The 22,923-nt window shown below is 41.7% G+C and overlaps 1 long non-coding RNA gene across 1 annotated transcript in view; it reads right to left on the bottom strand.

Annotated features, from left to right (window-relative positions):
• Nucleotides 1-5,628: 5,628 nt before the first annotated feature.
• The window catches only part of LOC310844000, a 61,190-nt gene continuing 43,895 nt past the window's right edge, over nt 5,629-22,923 (bottom strand). Inside the window, exons 2-3 of the long non-coding RNA XR_014563868.1 lie at nt 11,453-11,519; nt 5,629-5,743 (exon numbers count right to left, since the gene is read on the bottom strand). This is a non-coding gene — a long non-coding RNA (uncharacterized lncRNA). The remainder of the gene's footprint in view (nt 5,744-11,452; nt 11,520-22,923) is intronic.

The following is a 22,923-nucleotide window of genomic DNA, read 5'->3' on the forward strand; positions in this document are numbered from 1 at the left end:
TGAGTCTACCTTGTGCACGTGATTCTGGTAAAAGCCAGCTGAAAGCATTGATTCTCCAGAGAACAATTTCCACAGATATGCACCACTGCATCAGTTCACTTAAAATTGCATGCAAGATTTTATCTTACTTTGGGTGACATTTATTTTTCAAAACAAGTGCAACATGGCTTGCGATACTCACCAAAGTTCACAGATTGCAATCCCACTTTCCTTTCTGTTGCTAACAGAGTATTCAGGAATCAACTGTAATTTTATGAGGCAGGCATTGATTTCTTTGTGTAATGGCTCTGCTTGTTGACAGGAAGTGACTCTTTGAATTGGCATGAAATCCCGATGAGTTCATTTCAACAACAACAAAAAGTGATCAGAGCCTACTGTTCCTTTTTAACTCTTTCCATGTGTTACAAACATAACTTCAGCCACAGGGACCCCTTCAATGATTTTGACTAAATGATAATTTTATGATGGTTGAATTTTATAAACCTCAGACACAATAGCAATGGAATGGACTACTACAGTTGCAGAACTGTAGAAAGAACTGTGGCAAGCTATCTTTGTCTCTTATCTTGAAGCGTTTTTATACACAAGACCTGTTTTGAGGCTCCTAGATAAGACTATTTATGTGTTGCCTTTTCTATCCAATAGGTCTGCCTATATGCATGAATTTGTGGAAAAGGATAGTATGAGTGCAGAAAAGTTTGTGTTCTAATCTTTCCTTTAAATTCACCATTTAAATTTTTGTCTTCTCTTTGCTATAATCCCTGAAATGTTGAACAAGTTATAACTGGTTACCATTCCACACTTTTTAACTATTTCCTCACCTGATATCAGCTTACATTGTGTCACATTTTTGGATTTGTCCTGACGAGTGAAAGAAAGGTAGTCACATTAATCTCATTCTAATTCCACTTTTATTGGATTTCAACTGTTTCTTTTTTTCTTGCAGACTTGGGCCTTTGACAGTACTGTGTGGTGAAGGGGAGTGAAGAATGCACCATTGTTCCCCATCCATTTCTTATAACATTTTATTTCTGATCATGAGAACTGGAAACATTATGGTATGAAATGTAAAAATTGCATTTGAATAGTTTTCCAGGCTAAAGAGCAGGAGCTTTAGATGTCCTGCAGATACATTCATTTCTGTTTAATGAAGATATTTTCCCCATGTTATATGCCCAGCTTTAGCAACTTCCCCAAAAATAGTGCCCTCCAGATGTTTAGGAATTGAACTTCCATAAGCAGCATCTGGGTCAAAGTTCAGGGAGGATAAGAAATATAATCCAAAACAACAGGAGGGCACCAGGTTGGTGAGGCCAAAAAATGACACAGCATCATGCCATGTATTCAGAATGTAGGGTTTTATTTATTTCTTTAGAAAGAGAATAAGCATATGCCACCTTCCATAATTTTGTTTCAAATACTGTCTACAAGTGTAAATTTCCCCTTATTCTCCTAGAGTCAGATATTGCTGATTTTTTTTTAATGAGTTGACCATTTCTGTGCCAGTTTTGTCACAATATTCATTCTCCTACTTGTACATCAAACCTTAAGAGCGCTTAAGACATCGTGAATTATGATCATGATCATTAAGTTCATTTGAGCTTACTCCCAGGTAAGTGTGTAGGATTACATCCTCAATAAATATTTCAATTTAAATATTTAAGCTTGACTTAAATATCAGCTTTGCTTCCACACCCATTTTTCAGGGGGATTTGATGAGTTGTAAAACACAATTCAGTGTGGTATATCCTGTAAAGAAGACTGAGAGATCAGAATGAAAGTAGTTGTGTTTCTTGGAGCTCTTGCAAATCCATATCTAAACGCCTGTTTAACAATTGATTTTTTGCCCCCCCAACACACTTAGAGAATAGATTTTCCTTCCTCCCTTGCCCTGACCTCTGCATCTCAGCCACACCTGTGATCAGCATTTGAGGCATTGTTAAGACTGCAGTTATTTTTATTGATAATAGTTTAGTGATTACAAAAAAAATTCCTTCCAGTAGCACCTTAAAGACCAACTAAGTCAGTTCTTGGTATGAGCTTTCATGTGCATGCACACTTCTTCAGATACCTTTAGTGATTATTTATTGTAATTGTTAAGAATGAATTTCTGTTTAATTATTATTTGCTATGTTTTGAGAGTTAATTTTATTGTATACTATTATACAGTGGTACCTCGGGTTACAGACGCTTCAGGTTACATACGCTTCAGGTTACACACTCCACTAACCCAGAAATAGTGCTTCAGGTTAAGAACTTTGCTTCAAGGATAAGAATAGAAATCGGGCTCCGGTGGTGTGGCGGCAGCAGGAGGCCCCATTAGTTAAAGTGGTGTTTCAGGTTAAGAACAGTTTCAGGTTAAGAGCGGACCTCCGGAATGAATTAAGTACTTAACCTGAGGTACCACTGTATTCTAATAGATTATTGAATAGTACCGTATTTTTCGGCCCATAGGATGCACCGGCCCATAGGGCGCACCTAGTTTTTTGGGGGGAGGAATAAATAAATAAAATTTCGGGATGCAGGCAGCTCTTCATAAGCCGTGGGAGCCCAGCGCGAAGTCGCGCCGGGCTCCCACAGCTTGCAGAGAGCTGCACGAAGCCCGGGGCGCGCTCTGCTGCGTGCCTCGGGTTTCGGGATGCAGGCTGCTATCCGCAAGCCTAGGGAGCCCAGCGGGAACTCCCGCGGGCTGCCAAGGCTTGCGTATGGCTTCCTGAAGCCTGGAGAACGAGAGGGGTCAGTACGCACCGACCCCTCTCACTCTCCAGGCTTCAGCGAAAGCCTGCATTCGCCCCATAGGACGCACACACATTTCCCCTTCATTTTTGGAGGGGGAAAATTGTGTCCTATAGGGCGAAAAATACGGTACAGTATTTGATATAAATTGTTCCAATTAAAAGTTTGGTTTTATTATGACTATATGTATTGAATCAGATTATTATAAGGTGTGTGTTATTTGTTGTACATTTTGTTGCTGTAAGATGCCCTGTGTATAGTAATATAGAAATGTGGTCTGCAAATTAAAAGTGAAATGAATGTTTTAATCTTGTAACCCGCTATGGGAATAGGATGAAGGACAGAAGTGTCATCATCACATCACATCTCTTATCCTATCCTGTTCTATTGCAACCATTTGTGTGTGTGTGTGTGTGTGTGTGTGTGTGTTTTCAAATTAATGTTATGAGACATTCAACAGATACCATGCTAAGCCTTCCTAACAATTTGCCCATATCAGCCTCCATTCTTGCATAGGAGGTTGACACAGTCCTAATTCCATACTACAAAAAGAAACAGTAAGGATTCATCAGAGTGAAGTTTAACCCAAGTAGCTTTATCACAAGCAGCTCCATGAACAGACATAACATAGAGATCCCACAGACCATCTCCCATGAACTGAGAAACACAAGAAACTGCCCTTTAGTGAGTCACACCATTGACTCATTTGGTTCAGTTTTGTCTACATTAGCTAGGAGGGGCTTTTCTGGGTTTTCGGCAAGAGTCTTTTCCAAGTCCTAGAGATGCCAGGACTTGAATCTGAGACCCTCTGCATACAAAACATATATTCTACCAGTGAACCACTGCTTGTCACCAATAGCACAATGATTTGCACAGTGTCTGTCATGTCCCTCAATCACCAGTCACATTGTCCATGCAGAAACTCACACAGTATTACACACCATTCCTTTTTCTGCACCCCCTTCTATACAAAAGTCAAGTGTAGTAATATGATAAAGAAGGCTATACAACACCAACAAATTTTGCATGTATTCTTAGTCATCTGTGGCCATACTGTTCACTTCATGTGGCAGCTCAGCCTGAGCACAGCTCCTAATTTCCAAGATCTGCAGAAGCTACACATACCAGTGGTGCTGAAAGGGAAGCTGTCAAGTTGGATTTAGAAGTCAGAAATTATGTGTATTTTCAAATCCCTATTCCATACAGCAGCCAGTACAGATTTTAATTTTCTTTTGAAAAGCATGAGGCATCATGGCAGATAAACATTCCAATATGTGTGTAAATATCAGTCTGCTCATAATCATAACTATGGCATATGGGACACGCTTTCTGATCAAATATTTAGTGATTTGCCAAAACAGAAGTTAAGGAAATAAAGCTTTCTGAGCTAAAGCAAACTCCCAGTGTCCATGCGCAATGTGCCTGAAGTATGACCTACAGAGTCAGGCCAGCGGTTGCCAAAGGTGAGCACAAGAATGTCATTCTGGAATTTCTGAAACTTCCAGGTTTGATGAAAAGAGAAACCTAGGCTGCAATACTAACTCCACTCAACCAAGAATAAGACTCAATGAATTAAATGGGATTTACTTCTGAGTAGACATGCTTAGGCTGAAGTCTAAGTCTCTGAGCCACAATATATGTTAATTGTCCCAGTCCTTTAAGCCTTTTCAGTGGCATTTGTGCTTAAGCATTGTTCTGAATATTTTAGCCCAAATCTCCACTATCTTTCTGTGACTATGGCCTTTCAGTACTTTATGACAGTTTCACTTTTTAATGTATTAATTGTAGAATTCATACATAGACCCTTGAAGTGGGACAGGTGTAATTTTTGTAAATTATATATTGTAATTTTTGCTTTATTTGTAATATGATTTTCCATATTTGTTTGTTGTGTTGCAACCTGCAGGGGAAACATTTTTATGATGAAGGGTGGGGTATACATTCACTAAATAAATACGTAGGGTTTAATCAAGCCAAATACCATTTCTGTAGAGTCTGGTGATTTGGGAGGGCTTAATCAGAACTGCAACGGAAATATTAGATATTAATATAGTTTCCCTACAACTCAGAAAGCACAATTTCATATTTGGAGGCAGTAAATCAGCACATTTTAAATCTGCCACAAAATGTCATTCATAAATAACCAACAATATTAGACAAATCACATAGATAGATGGAACAGAAGTTTCAGTCTTAGGTACAAATTCTGTACCTATTGGTAAACCAAACATATAATAATAGGTAGCTTATGTATTAAATATTTACCGTATTTTTCACCCTATAGGATGCACCGTCCCATAAGGTGCACCTAGTTTTTTGGGGGGGAAATAAAGGCGGAAAAATTATTTTTCCCCCCAGGCGGGGGGGAAGCCCGAGCTTCCCCCGACCCCAGCCCCCAAACAGGGAGCTCTCTGCAAGCCGTCTCTCTCAGCTCTCTGCTGAGAGGTCCGCGAAGCCTGGACATGCTGAGCTCAGCGTGCGCAGGCTTCAGCATGCAGGCCACTCTCCGCAAGCAGCGGCCACATGACCCAGAAGCTGTACGCTGGCTCGCTCGGCCAATAAAGCGAGATGAGCGCCGCAACCCCAGAGTCAGTCACGACTGGACCTAATGGTCAGGGGTCCCTTTACCTTTAGAGTCACTTTGGGTTGCCTTGGGCAAGATAAAGCAACTAACACATTTAATAAATAGTTCCAGTTACATGTACAAGTCCAGTGTGGTATTGCGTCCATCAGGAGGGGTCCATGTGGAGTCCCTTTTTGTGTAACTTTTTCGGTGGTAGTTGGTGGTCAGTGTTCTGTTGGGAGGGTGGTTGTTGTTCTCCAGTGGGTTGAAAGGTGTTGTGTTGTGAAGTTGTTGTAATCATATTAATAATAATAACAACAGTTGAAGTGTGTAGATATTAGAGTCTTTGAATGCCATTGATTCTTGTCCACTGCCCTGCATTCTGAAGAAACTCGCCCAACCCTGAACATATTTTTGGTATGACTCTTCTCCTGCAACAAGTCCCTAAAAGAGATGTAATAAAGTGTTGATAAATAATTGCACAGCAAAGTAGAATATAAGCTATTCAATTTCCAACCGCAAACATTGCTAACCAAAGTAAGGGGAAATTTTGAGCATGGCAAAACAATGTAGCTATTATACCACGTACAGACCACAGTGATTGAGATGGTGAATGAATAGACTTTGTGCATGTCGCAAAACACCAGCATTGACCTCTGTATACATCCTGGAACTCTGTGGCTTTTGAAAGCCACCATTAAAGTTTGCCACCCAGACCTTCTTTAACAGGTGTGAAAGACTAATGATATAATAAGCAATTCATTCACATTTTAGAGAGGTGGCAGAGCAATTAAGCCTCTATGCTGTAGCCCAAATTTGCATAAATAAATGCATGGCTACATAAAAAGGGGGGAAATCTCACATTGTGAACTCCTGTATCGTGAAGTCATTATGTCCAAATTTTCCTTCAGAGAAAAGGAAATTGGGAATCTGGAAAGGGGACTAGCAACATTTCACTCAAAATCTCTTAATTAATTTATGAGAAAAAGCAGAAGACAGACAAATTTGATTCAAACAGCTATGCTGTGCTGTGGTTTTTACAGAACTGTTAGCAATGTAAGTAAACATTCCAATGGTTTTAGTTTGATGCAATAAGCTAAGATACGGCCATATAATTAGTGAATCAGTTGAAATAGATTGCTGTGAGAACTATGGTAGACCCATATTTAGGGGCTATTTTTTTCCCATTTCTGTAACACACCAAGCCTGTGTTATCTGGACATACAGTTGCATGTGTATGCATTCGCTGTAAAGGCGTAACTCCATTGGGTAGATCAGAATCCTCCCACAGCATAGCCATGCTAGCAATTTAACTGTGTCCTGTGCTGTTCTACCAGTCATCTGAATGGTAGATTCCTCCTCCTTACACAGCCAGTCAGACTGATTACAGCTGAATCGGGAACATGGTAAGCATTAACAGAAGTTTCCCCTAAATGATCTCCTCTTCATTTGTCTCACTCTCCTAAGGCACACGGAGCTAATCATGTAGAAAGAGTACTTTCTTGTTTCTTATGTGATCTTTGGCCATGGCTTGGCGTAATTCTCTTCTCTAATAGGCAATGAAAAGGAGTTATAGTGCTGTTGGCAAAGAAACTAATGTTAGAATGTCACAAGCTAAATGGATCTGTCGTGGAACTTAAAAGGGATGGTGAGCATCATTTTAACTAGAGAGGAGTTATTGCTAATCAGAATAGCTAGAAATAGCCCTGTATTGCAAATTACCAGTTCTGAATAGAATCCATTGAGAGAATCCAAGCTCACATCAGGCTCTTTGAGAAGACAAACTGTTATTATGGAAACAACTCTAAATTTTAGAGCCTACAATGCTATCGGTGAAATCCAACACAGAGTTAGGCACTGGAAATTTTAGATCCCAGATTACTATCAGCAAAGTTACATACACTTAAGACAATTGATTTCAGTGGCCTTAAGCACACCTAACAGTGTTGGGCCTATATAATGTATTTTGCCAGGTCTCGTCCCCTTCAAGTCTAGTCATTGAAAGCCCACAAATGAAACATACATTATGTATACATTGATTACCTCACTTCCTCTTTAGCCGTGCACAGCCTCTCCGGCCAGGAGAGCAGACGGTGCTGGCACTAATTGCACCCCCGCAAGAGATAGGAGTTGCCCCCTCAATCCCATATCGTCCCGTCCCAGCTAGAGGACCTCTGTCTTTGAAGGATTTAACTTCAACTGGCTCCCCTGTAACCAACCAGCTACAGCTTCCAGACATCTGGTCAGTGTGTCTGGGGCCGAGTCAGGATGGCCGTCCATCAACAGATAGAGTTGGGTGTCATCGGCATACTGAGGGCAACCCAGCCCAAAACTCCGGACAACTGGGCGAGGGGGCGCATAAAGATGTTAAAAAGCATCGGGGAGAGTATCACACCCTGAGGCACTCCACACACCAAGGAGTGGCGTGATGACAATTCCCCCCCAAGCGCCACCCTTTGTCCCCGACCAGAGAGAAACAAGCGCAGCCATTGAAGGACTGTGCCCTGGATCACCACGTTGGCATGGCAGTGGTCCAGGAGTTCATGATCGACCATGTCGAAGGCTGCTGACAGGTCTAAAAGAATCAGCAGCCCTGACCCGCCTCGATCCAGCTGCCTGCGGAGATCATCTGTTAGGGCGACCAGAGCCGTCTCGGTCCCATGACCAGCGTGGAAGCCGGACTGGAATGGATCCAGAGCCGATGTTTCATCCAGAAACCTGCCAAGCTGTTCAGCAACTGCTCTCTCAATAACCTGACCCAGGAATGGAAGATTCGAAACCGGGCAGTAATTGGATAGATCTAAGGGATCTAATGATGTTTTCTTTAAGAGCGGGCGCACCACTGCCTCCTTCAGTTCCCCTGGGAATATCCCGGTGCCAAGGGACAAATTGATGATATCCCCCAGGGGGCCCCGCACCTCGTCTGGACACGCTCTAATCAGCCAAGACGGGCATGGGTCGAGAGGACAGGTGGTGGGCTTTCCAGCTCGGAGGAGTCTGTCCACATTGGCTGGGGATATCCGGTCAAAGTGGTCCAATACTGGACCCGAGGACAGTCGAGGGGCCTGCAGTTACTTTATTGTATCCAAATTGGCAGGGAGGTCATGGCGGAGCAACAGGAGCAAATATTCAGTTTATGAAAAAGAAAAATATTACAGAAGCAATTATGAAGGAAGGTACAGAAGGAAAGAACACGAAAGTAGCTGCTAAATGTATCAAGATGGAACAATGTTCAGTCTAGTGCTATGTATGCTGATTGACAACAGTGGTATTAGTTATCATGCCCAGCTCATTTCCAGCCAAGCTGCTTAAGATCCCTTTACTTGAAAAAACACGTAACTTAGAACCATTCTCGGTAAGAAGTATCACTGGTGGATATGTCTTTGACCGGGGTGTAGGTTAAACACAGATTGACCAATATAACCTGCAAAAGCACGGTTCAGCAAAACTGTGCTTTGAGTTCCATTGGGATATGAATCCAGTTTTTTCTCAAAGTCTGCTGCCAAATGGCCACACATGCACAAGAGCTTTAGGTAGGGCCTTTGTATCAGAGTCCACTCTGCCACCCAGAAGCTGATGCTAAACATTTGGTGACCCTCTGGAATGGCATCTTATGTGGCACAATCTGTCAGGAAAGCAGAAAAATTACACCTTGAACTTTCCTGGAAACACTTTGGATCCTGGGCATAATGAGATGTGACCAGAGTTTGTGTTGGTAATTCCCCAGATATTTTGGCCATGTGTCACTCAATTAGTCTACTCCTTAGCACAATTTCAGGATGGTAAACAACCTAGCAAATGTTATTCCAATTTTTTAAATTACCAGGCAGAACTAGAAATATTTCTTTTAAAGTGTCACCACAGTGACAACTGTACTAAACAAAACCCTTTTTGTGCTAGAAGGTAGTTATTAGACAAAAACAGATATAAGAATAAGCTTTCTTTATTTAATAAAAATTAACACATCTAGACAGCATGAAATATTTGGTGATTTGGGGCAGGTGGCAAAAATTATAGATTATGTGGAGAAAGTCACACATGCACAGAAAAACAACTGTTTTGATTGAAAAGAATCTGAGTTCCATGTTTATGTTAGATAATTCCTTGTCATTAAATTATAGGTTGCATTATATTCATTACGGGCAGTGAGAGGGCATTGAAGCATAGCTAATCAATGTGTTTCCAGAAATCAATGTGAACTAGACACCCTATAATTTAATTATAATTATTCTCTGAATCAAAGCATTGTTATTAACTATAGAAAATTGTCGTATGCTTATAAATATTGATATTTACATTATTATTACTGTTGTACAAGTATGATTATTGTAAGGCAAAATCAGAGTAGAACTGTGTAAAATGGAAAAACGGACCCTTTTAGTCCACATTAAATATAAAAAAGCAATAGAAATAAAACAATGGAATCAGAAATAAAAAGATCTGGATGTGAAGAAGGAAATTAACTGAACATATGAATGAAGGGGACAGATAGGGATGGCAATAGAGATAGGTGGTCTTCAGCATCAGTTGCGATTGGGAGTGGCATTGACAACCATATGTGGAACAAGTTCAGAAAAGTTATTTCCCAGGAATTCCCAATGTGCTTGTAATTGCAACTTTTTTACTCCCGCTAAGATTAACATCAGAGCTATAGAAGAAATGTAGAAGACCACAAAGCATGTATCGTTTTGAAAATGAGCAAATCTTTTCCTATACCTGACTCATTAAAAGTAAGTATAGAGGACACATTAATTGAGCAATAATTCTGAAGCAGACACATATGATCTGACCTTCAGGGATTAGTCCACAGATGCACTCCAGAATCAGCATACTGCTCGATCTCCACATCCTTATGGATTTTGTCTGTGTCATTTTACATCATCAAGACTTCTCACTCCCAGGATGCCTTTCTGCATTGATTTCATTACATGTGATGCAAAGGTTCACACTAGTTAGCCACTGTTATGATGCTGAAATTATTTTTTTTAAAGAAAAACAAGAAAAGAAGGTAGGCAGGCCTGAGACCACCTCATAAGCACTCACAACCCAGACCATCTAGTATTTTTAAATGCACATTTAAAATGGGATGCACAGAAATGGAATGGTATGGACTTCAGTTCCATTCCCATGACAAACAAGCCTGACACATATATTTTCATCGGGATCATTCCTATGTACTTTTCTATGCAACTGAGACGGTGCTGGCCATCTATCTGGTGTCCCCAATATGTAAACATCATGTTTAGATAGGGGTCTCTGCATGTAGAGCTGGATGTGCATGGACACATTGTCCACACTACTGCTGTTTGCAGCACCCAACTCAACCTGATCTGCAACCCTAGCACAGCCTTACATTTTATTATTATTTTAAACCCTAATGGAGCATGTGGTCAGTATAAGGAAGGCATGTTTTCCTTTTATGCCTCTTTCCAACCACATGTTTAACCAGGGTTTAAAACCTTAGTTCAATGTGAGGTTAGCAGCATGGTGTGTTTGTGTGTGTGTGTGTGTGTGTGAGAGAGAGAGAGAGAGAGAGAGAGAGAGAGAGAGAGAGAGAGAAAATAAAATAACAGCTCACACAGGAGATCCAGCTCACACTGGATCTGGACTACTTGTTATTTCACCCCTGAAAATAAATTCCTGTGGGGCCTTTTTGTATCATCTGGAAATACCATGGAAACATCCCTTTACCTATTCAGAGGATTCATGCCTCAGTGCTAAGGTACCGTGGGGAAAAAATAATAATTGGAAACTGTTCCATCCGTTAGGAAGCAATAATGGACCAAATGTGTAATTTTGATGGAGCATCCTGCTGTGTGTTACATCTGCTTAAAGTTGCAGGCTTAACAGCCCTGATTTTGTGAAATTTGACAATATTGAGGTCAGATCAATGATATCGTAACATATGGCCTTGAGGAATCTGTCTGAAAGAAAGGAGAAATTGCTGCACTTGTTTATACAAAAGCAGCTTCAGACATTGTCAGCTCTTTAGCAGTTAATGATGCCAGAGATGCTTACACAGCATCATAGGCCAAAGAAACAGGGATGGAGGCTTTAAAAATGTAACTAGAACTACGCTAAAAATAACAGTATGACAACAATAACACTGTGTAAAATACAGCTGCGCTGGTCAAATACTAGCCATTTACTCACCCAAGGGAAGAAGGGGCGGGGGATGGGGAAGGAAGCATTTTCTTCTCTGCCTTGGCAACATGTTGGTCTGTAAGGAAAATTCAATACAGTGAGGGCTTGTTCCAAGCCAGTAAAGAAGAACAGGAATCAGAGCAGGAGGGTAGGGAAGGAAAATAATCAAATGACAGCTCACACTGAAACTGCTTGCCTCTGCCAATTGCTGAAGGAAGGAAAGTCCAGCTGATAGGAAAATAGGCTGCTCCTCCTGAGATTTTAGCAGACATGGTGGGGCGGGAAAGGGGGGGGAGAAAAATAACTCAGGGTTGTGTCATATACCTACAAAATATTGGCTAAAGAGGATAATAGTTACACACATAGAAATGGCAAGGAAATGGTTAAAAACAAGAGACAAGTCTTCTTCACCTTGTGAATTTATTTCCCTATTATGCCCTGATATTTCTCTGAAGAGCTTGCAACGGAAAATATGACTTCAGAAGATGCTTTCTGGGTGGGGCAGAGGTGGGATACTAGCTGCCTGGCAGTGAGTTGCCTACTAGGAAGAGAGAGGATGTTCCAGGGAGACTGGCATAGTCCCTCGGGGGCGTGGTATACATCCTGGGGGTGTGGCGCCTGGCACGGTGGGGGGGGGCACTGCACGTGTCTGGGGGGCGGCCGCAAAGGTACCCCCCTCCCCGATGGTGCTGGGTGTGGTCACTCCCCCCCTCCCGTTTCTCCACCAGTGTACCCACCTCCTGCATTCCCCAAAAAACTATGTGGGTCAGGAGAGCAGTGTGTGTGGGCAGGAGAGGGGAGATAATTCCTTCCAGCAAGTGGAAATGATTGCACTGGTGGAAACATTGCCTTAGTGTGATGCTACATTCCACCCACAGTATTCTCCAGAACTGTTATGCAAAGAAGGGGATTAGGGGGAGCTAAAAAGTGTTTGCTTTTTCTTCTTCCACCAAAGACTGGAAGAAATCTACAAAATCTTGAAGGCTGAAGCAATGTTGAGTTTCCTACTGTTTTCCAGTGATGCAAACATTCCAAAGGGATGATCCCATTTCCATTTCCATTACAAACCTTTGACTTGTATTAAATAAAAATATATCAAAATTTAGTATTAGGTGCTTTATGGCTTCAACCTTTTCAGTATTCCATATTTTGATTGCCCTGCCCTTCCACTCTACTTACAGTTTACAACCTTACAGAAGAGCAGATACAGCACAATTGTCCAGCCAAACCCCCCAAAATATAAAAGATCAAGCAGAAAAGGTCAAAAGTTTGCATGTCTATTTTCTTGCTAGGTATAATTAAACAGGCATCAAAATTTATAGACCTCATTTACTTTGATAAAGCATGTAAGGTGAGAAAGGGATAACCTAATTCCAATGGTCTTTATGAGTATGAGGAATTATACTAGGAGCCTACAAAAATGGCCAATGGCCAGGGATGATGTGACATGTAGCCCCACCCCTGTGAAGGAATGAGTTAATTCTCCATAAGTCAGTTGGAATGATTTATTTCTAAGGTACAGCTGCAGAGTGCACATGATGTCCTGATCTCTGTTCCAGTCCAGCCTTGGTAAGAAGCTCATTTCACAGCTTTCTGTGTAGGGCAGATTGTGGAGACAGAACTGGAAACAAATTGAAAAAAACTGAAGACCATAGACTCAGAGAAATGTGGACTTTGTAGGACTCTGGCAACTTTGTACTACACATTTGCTGAGAACTTTGTTGAATGAAGGACTCTGAAAGCTCTCTCTAGGCTCAGAAAGACTTTCTGAAGCAACTGTGTATAGTTTGTATATAGTTTGTGTTTACTGAGTAAAACAATCTCTGCTGCACTCACATTTGCTTTGGTAAGCTTATTCGCCTTGACTGAACTTCTGACTGCACACAAACACACCATCCCCGCCATGAAAACTTACAAAGTCAACTGTATCTTAACATTTTTATTCAAAACATAAGAATACCTAGAATGTAAATCATGTGAGGACCATCATTTGGTCTTTCCTCATTCTTCCTTGAAGACATAATGCTGCCTGATCTCAAAATATAGACTAGAAAATCAGGAATACACTGTGAGCTCTCATTCTTTCCTCTCATGTGCTCCTTTCCGCCTTTTTTCATTTGTTTGATGCTAATTATGGCAAATGTTATTTCTGCACTATATGTCAATGTCTGTTGTTTTCATTTTCTCCTTTTTCTCATCTTAAATTCATATCACTAAATTTCCATTTATTTATTTTTAAAAAAAACCTCTTGATGAATATAAACTGATCTGTAACAATGTTCTCAGTAGAATAAGAATTTTGGCATTCTCATTTTTGACCATTTTGGGGGGGGGGGATAAAAGTTCAGAAAATTGGGGTTTTAAAACACACTGGGTTCCTCCATGGCTTCCAGAGGGTCAAAACATCAGCTCCTTGACCTCCAACAAATGGAGCATCGTGAAAATGATGTTAACAGGAAGGTCAGAGCCTACACACTTGTCTCCACAGCCTACTCTTGAGTGTTTAGTTAGCACATCTACAGACTGTCTGAAGAAGACTAGAAATATTTTTATCATTTTGCTGGTTTGGGACATTTACCAACTTCAATATGGCATGTGTCCTTTATTGTTAAATTATGGAACTTATTATTGGTTATGTAACAAATGGTCATGAAATTTATGAGTAGATCGATCTTTCTGATATATTGACCTATGGACTTTTATAACATGGATGACAAATCTGTGGCCCTCCAGGTGTTTTAGGACTTTCATTGTCCCTGACCATTACCAAATCAGGCTGGAGTTGATGGGAGATGGAGCTCAATGACATCTAGAGGACCACTGGTTCCTCATCCCTGTCTTATAATTGCTGATAAGAGTCTACACTTAGGCCAGAACTACAAGTGATGTGTACTAGGGGAGTGGTGCTAAAAGCAACGTTCTTAGTGTTACTTTCCCTGCCCCACTTCACCTCACTGGTTGCTTCTGGCAAGGAAGAGATAGGTCAGCATGGGGAGTGCCATTTAGGAAGCAGTTTACAGCAGTCCAGTCTTATTGAATGTCTGCCATTAACATAGAACAACTGGCAAATAATATTAATTGGATTCACTATAATATCTCCTTTATGCTGAAATCTGGCAATTTTCTTTGAGGTGTTTTGCAGTCTGAATGGAGTCACGAATGCAGATATGATGGTCTGGCGGAATAGCAAACGCATAACAGCAGGATGTTCTGGAGCAGCTGCAGGTCTGCTGCAAATATTCATCTGCCCCCCACCCCCGCTGGCCGCCCTGCAAAATACTTGACCATAAGAAAATGAGAGAAATGATTAGTTCATCCTCGGTTAGAAGCAGTGCTTGACAAAACAAGGAGTATCTTAATGAAGCAATGCTTAATTTGAAGTGACATTTATGCACTTCGGTGTTTACCAAGTTCTCAGCTACTTTCTCATGTAATTACCTGTCTTAGCAGTGCAGCTTGACAAACTCTGTTATAAAGGAAGAAGCAAATGAGACTATAAAAACTGATTTACCTTTTTTTTTGGGGGGGGGGGCAAATGGTTCCATCTTTAAAATCAGGCTAGAATCACATCCAGAAGAAGTGTTGTGCCAAACTCTGATCCTTGCCCCCCCCATCTATTCATTCTCTGGGAAAGACATTCACTTTGGATAATGTGTGTGAATTTTAAAGGGGTTGGGGTATGCTTACCTTATGAATGCAATGAGGTGGCCAAGGAATTCCTTTCCATCACCACACCCACCCACAAAATAGGCTTTTAACACCCCATTAGCACTTGTGCTTCGAGCCCCAAAACCCATCCCAGATGGAAATAAAGACACAGTGGAGACAGAATTTAGTTTAAATGTTAATGGGCAAATTTTGGCCACAACTTTATTAAAATACACAAATGTGACTGGTATTGGTATCAAACTATATCTGGCTCCTGTCCCACCCTGCAGGAAGCTGAATGGTAAACAACCAGCAGGGGGATCTCTGTCAGTGTATATTGACTGGTGCTCACCCCTGGGGTTCCCAGGGGTCCTGGCATGGCCCTAGCCCCTCTCTGGGCTTTGGATGAGATCCAGACCCCTGGATTCCTTTAACAGAATACCCTATTCATTGGAGGGGCAGGTGATGGCCGCACCTCCCCTCCCCACATTCCCCTAAACCAATGCCTAACCGCCAAACCTAACAAAGTTGTGATGATTGCTAAGAGGTAGGCAAAAACCAAGTGGCCACAGCCAATCGGCCACATTGGGAAAAATTCCTACCTGGCTCCCATTCCAAAAGAGGTGACCAACCGAAGTCCAAAGCAAGGCCAAACACGACCTAATTAATAGGTGGGCGGGCAGGTGTCCCTACGTCGTGCTGCCAAATAGATACCCCCAACCCCCAACCTTGCCACGCTGCTGATTAGCTAAAGGCCATTGGCATAACTGTGACACCACCAGCTTGGAGCAGGGCAAGCCCCAACCACAAGCTGGTTAGGGAAGAGTTTCAGGGCTGAGCACAACATGGATCCAACTTGTAGCAGCAGAAGGCTCTTTAAAGAAAGTATTTAGCTTGGCAGGCATTCCATGGCATCATATCCAGAAGTGTTGCAAAGCTGGAAGCTTGTCTTCAAAGATCCGTATGCTGTTGTGAGCATGTGAATGGGAGTTTTGAAACCTGTTTTAAAGTGTCTGGGTGTAAAAATGTATACTTTTTTTAAAATGAGACTTTATATGCCCCACAATCCTTTTGAAGCTTCTTCATTTCATCACCCCTCAAATGCTTAAAATAAAGACCATTCAAAAGCTTGGCACAACCCTACCCCAATGTAACTTCCTAGTGAAACACTTAAGTTGTAATTCTAGCTTTTAAGACCATCCTATTCCCCCCTTTAAAATGATAGCTTTTCATTTCAGTTTTTAGCCTCTATGGCTGCCTTTTGTAATGGATAATTTGTGGCGAGGGTGGTGGCGGTTATATGTGACTGTGTGGAATGTGTAGTTTGGTTCTTCTAACTGTGGGACTTTGATATTTGTTTTCCTGACATAAAACTGTGGCTTCATCAGGTAGACCTGTTGACTTAAGAAGTTGAGTTTCGCAGAATACTGTACAAAATGAAATTCTAAATATGGCTCTAGCTGACTTCTCTTGTGCTCCATACCTTCTGGAAATATTTTGTTATACTTACATGGCTAGAAACACAAATGTGTAACATTCTATCTTGCAACACATTTTTCAAAAATTACCCAAATAGTAAAAGAAACGAAAGGCTTCATAAATATTGTTCAGCTGTGGAAGCAATTGTAGAACAAATTATACAAGAATGATATCAGTGTGGAAAATTGCACCTTAGAACAAAGGAGAATGCTCAGATTTGTCCTGATAATTCTTACAAACTATTGTAAACATCCCATTTGTTATATAATGAAAGCAAGCACACACACTCATATTGACTTAATCTAAGAACAAGTAGGCATTAATTATTGGTCATTCAAGCATTGCAAAGCATGTATAGTGTTAAGTTGTGGGTGAACATATCAGACGACACAGAGATTCTTCAAACAGTTCTTGTTTATTCACAGGCCAGAACAGAACTGAACTGAAGGGTTCAGCCAGCCTGCTTATATAGAGCTCCAGTACAACGCAACTGTAACAACGTTCTGTAACTATCCAATCACTGAACGTCACTTTCAATCCCTTACTTGCATATCTGGACCTGAGTGAAAACTATCTACAGTATCCCCCTGCTGGCCCAGGGTGAGAACTTCAGTGCATAACATATAGGTTCCTTGGTCAATTTTCTCTCGTATAGTTAAGGTACATGATTTTTTGACATCAGAGAAGTTTAGTTGCTTGTGTGTAAAACTCTAAAACCCACCATAAAAGTGTGAATCACTAATACTGATAACTATGCATGCCACTTTACCATTTTGTAAGAACACATTTATGACTATATATAAAAATAGAAAGTGCTCCACTACATATCCATGTTTAATATGCTTTAGGGTGTTAAAAACTCATCCAGATGTCATTTTTAAGAGTACTGAAAATGGCCTGAAAATAGCACAGAATCTAAATACACTTTAACTCTATATTGATTTTGTCACTCTCCTCTAGGATTTTCCCCATTGAGTTGCACTATATAATATACTACCAAAAATCAGGAAGGAGAAAGGCCAAAAACAACCTCCCTGGTTTGCATTCTTTTCGTAAAATAGGGTGCTTTTTAAAAAGTGTTTTCGTATGACATGTGAGAGACAGATATTGGGATAATCAACTCATAGAGAGGGAACAGGGTTGTACTCAGTGGCCCATATCCAACCTTCATATGCTGAGTGAGTCTTCTGTACAGAGCTGGTGTCAGCCTTCTCAAACCTGGTGGCATCTAGATGTTCTGGACTACCGTTCTAGACCATCATTCCTTACCTTACCATTACCCATCTATCTGGAGATTATTAGAGTTGTAGTCCAAAACATCTGCAGAGCTACCCTATGGACTAACAAAATTTTATTGTATATGTCCCTTTGCAAGTAATCTGTACTTTGCCAAAAAGTTAAGTGCGGAAGCCCTGATCAACTCACAGAGACTGGTAAAACCCTCTTCATTTCCGTCATCTGCACAACACTGCTATAGTGCCAGGTTTTAGATATAATTTCATAAAACTCATCCAAAGACAGATTTGACAAATATTTATTAGCAAATTAATACATTAAGGAAGCTTTTTAATGACAGTTAACTACCCATTTCTATCAACCACTCCTCACAATTATACTTTTGCTACACATTGTAATTATAGTGCAAGAAAAAGGTCCCATACGCACAACTAACCACTTAGTAAATGATAGGCTACGTTGATAATTGCAAACAAGGTCGAGCTAACAGAATGAAAATACCTTTCTAGGTTCTATAATAATCTTCCCTGTGGGCTGCTCTCCTATTGTATATGCCTCAATTGCTTTAGAATTCAAAAGACAGATTAAAGTAATATTTGCTTGAATTGTTCCTGCTGCCAGCCACAAACCCTATTTTGCACATTTTGAACTAATTATAACCTGTTTATCCCACTTTCAAAGAGAATGTGCTTATTTATTCTATACTATACTATATACGCTGAGCATTTCCATTATCTGCAGTTATAAACACTTACTTGAGAGTATGCCCAATTGAAGAACACAAGTATAGGATTGTATTGTTGGTTGTTGTTTAATCAGTTTGTTAGCTATTTGCTGCATAAGGGGTCTTGAAGGGACTTGCAAAATTTTAAGAGCATAAAGATTGACATAAAATCAAAAGGAAGAAAATATGTTATATTAAAAGTGCTACAGTAACTCTTGGTACACTCTATGTTAACCTAAATAATATGTTCAGGTCATATGGAAATGGCTGAGATGATATTCGGGGCAAAATGCTTCAGATTTCAGCAAATGTCTGTCACAACCACTTGCACCATATTTTGTCTTTTAAAAAATAACTACCGTGTAAGTGAGCATAGAATTCCCACCCTTGAGGTGATAATAATGATAGATTTGGGGGAACTTTTTGAGGGTCTGGAGAACGAAATTTCATCTATAAAAGGAAATAAGTAAACAGTCCACCCATCTTATTTAGTCTGTTTTACCTGATTCACCATTCCATGGAGAATCTTAGGCACAATTCCCCCCCCCCCCAATTCTTTATTTCCCTGTTCCTTTGAAACCATTTTACATGAGTTAATTAAAAGAAAATGGTTGCTACAAAATGGGCCCCACTTCTTTCCAGGAATCCATTTTGGGTGCCAAGCAATGCCAGCTGTTCCGTCTTTCATTTTGGAGTGAGTGAGTCATACTTTTGCCAAATAAGCAAATACATAACCAGTCATTAGCATTTGGTGAAATGAAATTCAAATCCTCTTTAAAAATGATTCTTTTACACTTAGTATATTTCATTTCTTTTACAATACTTCTTCCGGTTTGCCTTACACTTTGTTCCCAGCCAAGCTTTGCATGTTTAGACCTTTAACCCTCCCCCTTTAAAAAAAATTCAGACAAGTCTCAAATTTTGGTTTGGTTTTTGGAAGAATTTAGGCCTCAACTTTATTGATTACAGCAAGTGAATGGTTGCATAGGCTCTGGTTCGACTAGCTCCCTGCCATGCAGGTAGCGCTGACCCAGGGCACCAGCACAGGTCAGCCTAGGGAGAACACCTGGATAAGCGGAAAGCCAGGAACAGGCTATTTCCGCCACCCAAATGTCCCCCTGGACTCAGGCACGGGCACAACTCCCTCTCAGGGGTTGACCAAACCATTGAGTCCCTGGATTCCTTTAACGGAATACCCTTCACATAGGGATGGCAGGAGCGTTCTCCCATCCCTATCACCTGAACCAGAGCCTTTCTGCAACCTTTCAAGTTGTGACGATTTGCTACACAGCAGGTGAAACCCAAATGGCACCAGCCAATCAGCCAAGTGGGCAAAATTCCTGCCGTGCCCCTGTCCCAATGACAGATGACACACAATGGCATAGCAAGGTCAAGTGTACAGCCCTAAACATAGGGAGAGGTGGGCGGGTGTTCCAATGCATGCACCGAAAGAGGAAGCTCTGGGTCACGTGCATAGATACATATACCGTATTTTTCCTTCTATAACACGCAGATTTTTTCTTCTAAAAAGGAAGGGGAAATGTCTGTGCGTGTTATAGAGCGAATGTGTAGTCCCTGGAGCCGAAAAATCATGCAAAAATCAAATCGCGGCGCTGCACGCTGCACGAAGAAACGAAACCTGAAAAGAGGAAGCGGCTGCTTTCCTGCATTCTGCCTCAGGGTCTTACTGCCCACCCTCCTCTGTTTCGTTGCTGTGTTTGCTGAAACGGAACAAAGAGCAGGGAAAGCCCCTCCCCTCCAGGCAAGCTCCGGTGCTGCTGGGGGAGAGGGAGAGAGAGGGGGAAGGGAGAGAGAGAGGGGGAGGGGAGGGAGAGAGAGAGGGGGGAGGGAGAGAGAGAGAGGGAGGGAGGGAGGGAGGGAGGGAGGGAGGGAGGGAGGGAGGGAGAGAGAGAGAGAGAGAGAGAGAGAGAGAGAGATGGCTGGCTTGGGTAGGGGGAAACTTTTGCCTTTCTTTCCTCCCTCCCGTTAAATCCCTCTCCTGCATTCTTAGCCAGCTGCTTCTCTGCACACCCCTCTAATGTCCCTTCTTTGTTTTTCCTTCGCTCCCCACTTAAAATGTGGTTACAAAGCATGGATCCTCAGGATTTTGGCATTGGGTCACCCCAAATTCACCATCAGATCACATAGCATGTCCATGGCTACAGCCTGCACCAAAAAAATCACGCACCCACTGTTGCCTGGGGCTGCAATGGTGCAAAAATGTGGTTAAAAAGCATGGATCCACAGGGATTCTCAGGATCCTTGCATTGGGTCACCCCAAATTCACCATCAGATCACATAGCATGTCCATGGCTACAGCCTGCACCAAAAAAATCACACACCCACTGTTGCCTGGGGCTGCAATGGTGCAAAAATGTGGTTACAAAGCATGGATCCACAGGGATTCTCAGGATCTTTGCATTGGGTCACCCCAAATTCACCATCAGATCACATAGCATGTCCATGGCTACAGCCTGCCCCCCCAAAATCACGCACCCACTGTTGCCTGGGGCTGCAATGGTGCAAAAACGTGGTTACAAACCATGGATCCACATGGATTCTCAGGATTTTTGCATTGGGTCAGCCCAAATTCACCATCAGAGCACATAGCATGTCCATGGCTACAGCCTGCCCCCCCAAAATCACGCACCCACTGTTGCCTGGGGCTGCAATGGTGCAAAAACGTGGTTACAAACCATGGGTGCACAGGGATTCTCAGGATTTTTGCATTGGGTCAGCCCAAATTCACCATCAGATCACATGTCTGTGGCCACAGCATGAAGCACAAAAATGATACATCCACTGTTTCATTCAGAATGTTTTTTCCCTTGTTTTCCTCCTCTAAAAACGATGTGCGTGTTATGGTCAGGTGCGTGTTATAGAGCGAAAAATACGGTAGGTCCCTTGATCCGTTTAGCCTGCGTCCCATTGGCCTGATTAAATCCAGCATCAAGGGACCTACCAATTGGGTGTTGTGGCTAATCAATCAACCCACCCACAACACAGGGTTTGGTTGCCAGGTCTCACCGCAACACATGCCCTCTTTAAGGGAGGACCCGATTTCTCAGAAGGAAGCTCCTCTGAGTTCTGTAGTATTCAACCTGAGGGTGTGGTCTAAACCACCAAGCCTCTTCGGTTTGCTGGTCGTAAGGTTGGCAGTTTTGAATCCATGTGATGGGGTGAGCTCCTCTTGCTTTGTTCCAGCTTCTGCCAACCTCACAGTTCATACCAGCACGAGTAGATGAATAGGTACCGCTGCGGCAGGGAGGTAATGGTGTTTCCATGCACCAGAAGTGGTTTAGCCATGCTGGCCACATGACCCGGAAAGCTGTCCATGACAAACGCCAGCTGCCTTGGCCTGAAAGCAGAGATGAACACCACCAAAGTCAAATTTGACTGTCCTTTACCTTTAGCTTACATTGCTGCAGAGTTGCAGCAATCCTCCCTTAGAATATGAAAGGAATCCAAGCAAAAAGGGGGGGACAGATAGTCTTAACCAATGCCTAAACAACCACTCATGGTTTGTAATAAAATAAAGTTGTGGCCAAAATCATACCAAAAATCTTAAACAAAAATTATGTGTCTGTTGTGAGTTATTTGGGGGGTGGATTGGGGACCTCGACACGCAATCATTAATTCAACTGCTGTACTACATCCTCTGTTTAAAGTGCCCCTTTCTGTTTTCAAAAGGGCACTTTTGCTTGGGAGCATGCATCAAAGAACTCAGTGACGCTGACTTCCAAATACAGTGGTGCCTCGCTAGACGAAAAGAATCCGTTCCGCGATTCTCTTCGTCTAGCGGTTTTTTCGTCTTGCGAAGCAAGCCCATTGACAGCTTAGCGGATTAGTGCTACAGCTGTCAAGCGGCTTCCAGCGATCAGCTGTTAAGCGGCTTATCAGCGGAACAGCTGATAAGCGGCTTAGCGGCTTAAGAAAAGGGCGAAAAAACCGAAAAAAACCCACGGGGGATGCAAGATTTTTTTCGTCTTGCGAAGCAACCCCATAGGGTAATTCGTTTTGCGAAGCGCCTCCAAAACGGAAAACCCTTTCGTCTAGCGGGTTTTTCGTCTTGCGAGGCGTTCATCTTGCGGGGCACCACTGTACATATGATTGAACTATAAATAAATGTATTGACTGTCTTTTGAACTCAATTGACCCAAATCAACTATTAATATTAGTGTCCTTTTCAATGAATGATTTGTGACGACTTTCTTTTAAACAGAAAGGTACATGATACAGACAAGTGGAATATGAATACGCAATTTCTAATGAAGAAATTGATATCTATAATACAATGCATGTCTATAATGCATTATTCATACTGGAATAATGGACACTGTCATCAATGGCTATTCAACCAATACGTTACAGCAAAATACTATTATTATCATTC

Source organism: Podarcis gaigeae (genome assembly GCF_964106915.1).
Source record: "Podarcis gaigeae genome assembly, chromosome: 4".
In the NCBI taxonomy this organism is placed as follows: Eukaryota; Metazoa; Chordata; class Lepidosauria; order Squamata; family Lacertidae; genus Podarcis; species Podarcis gaigeae.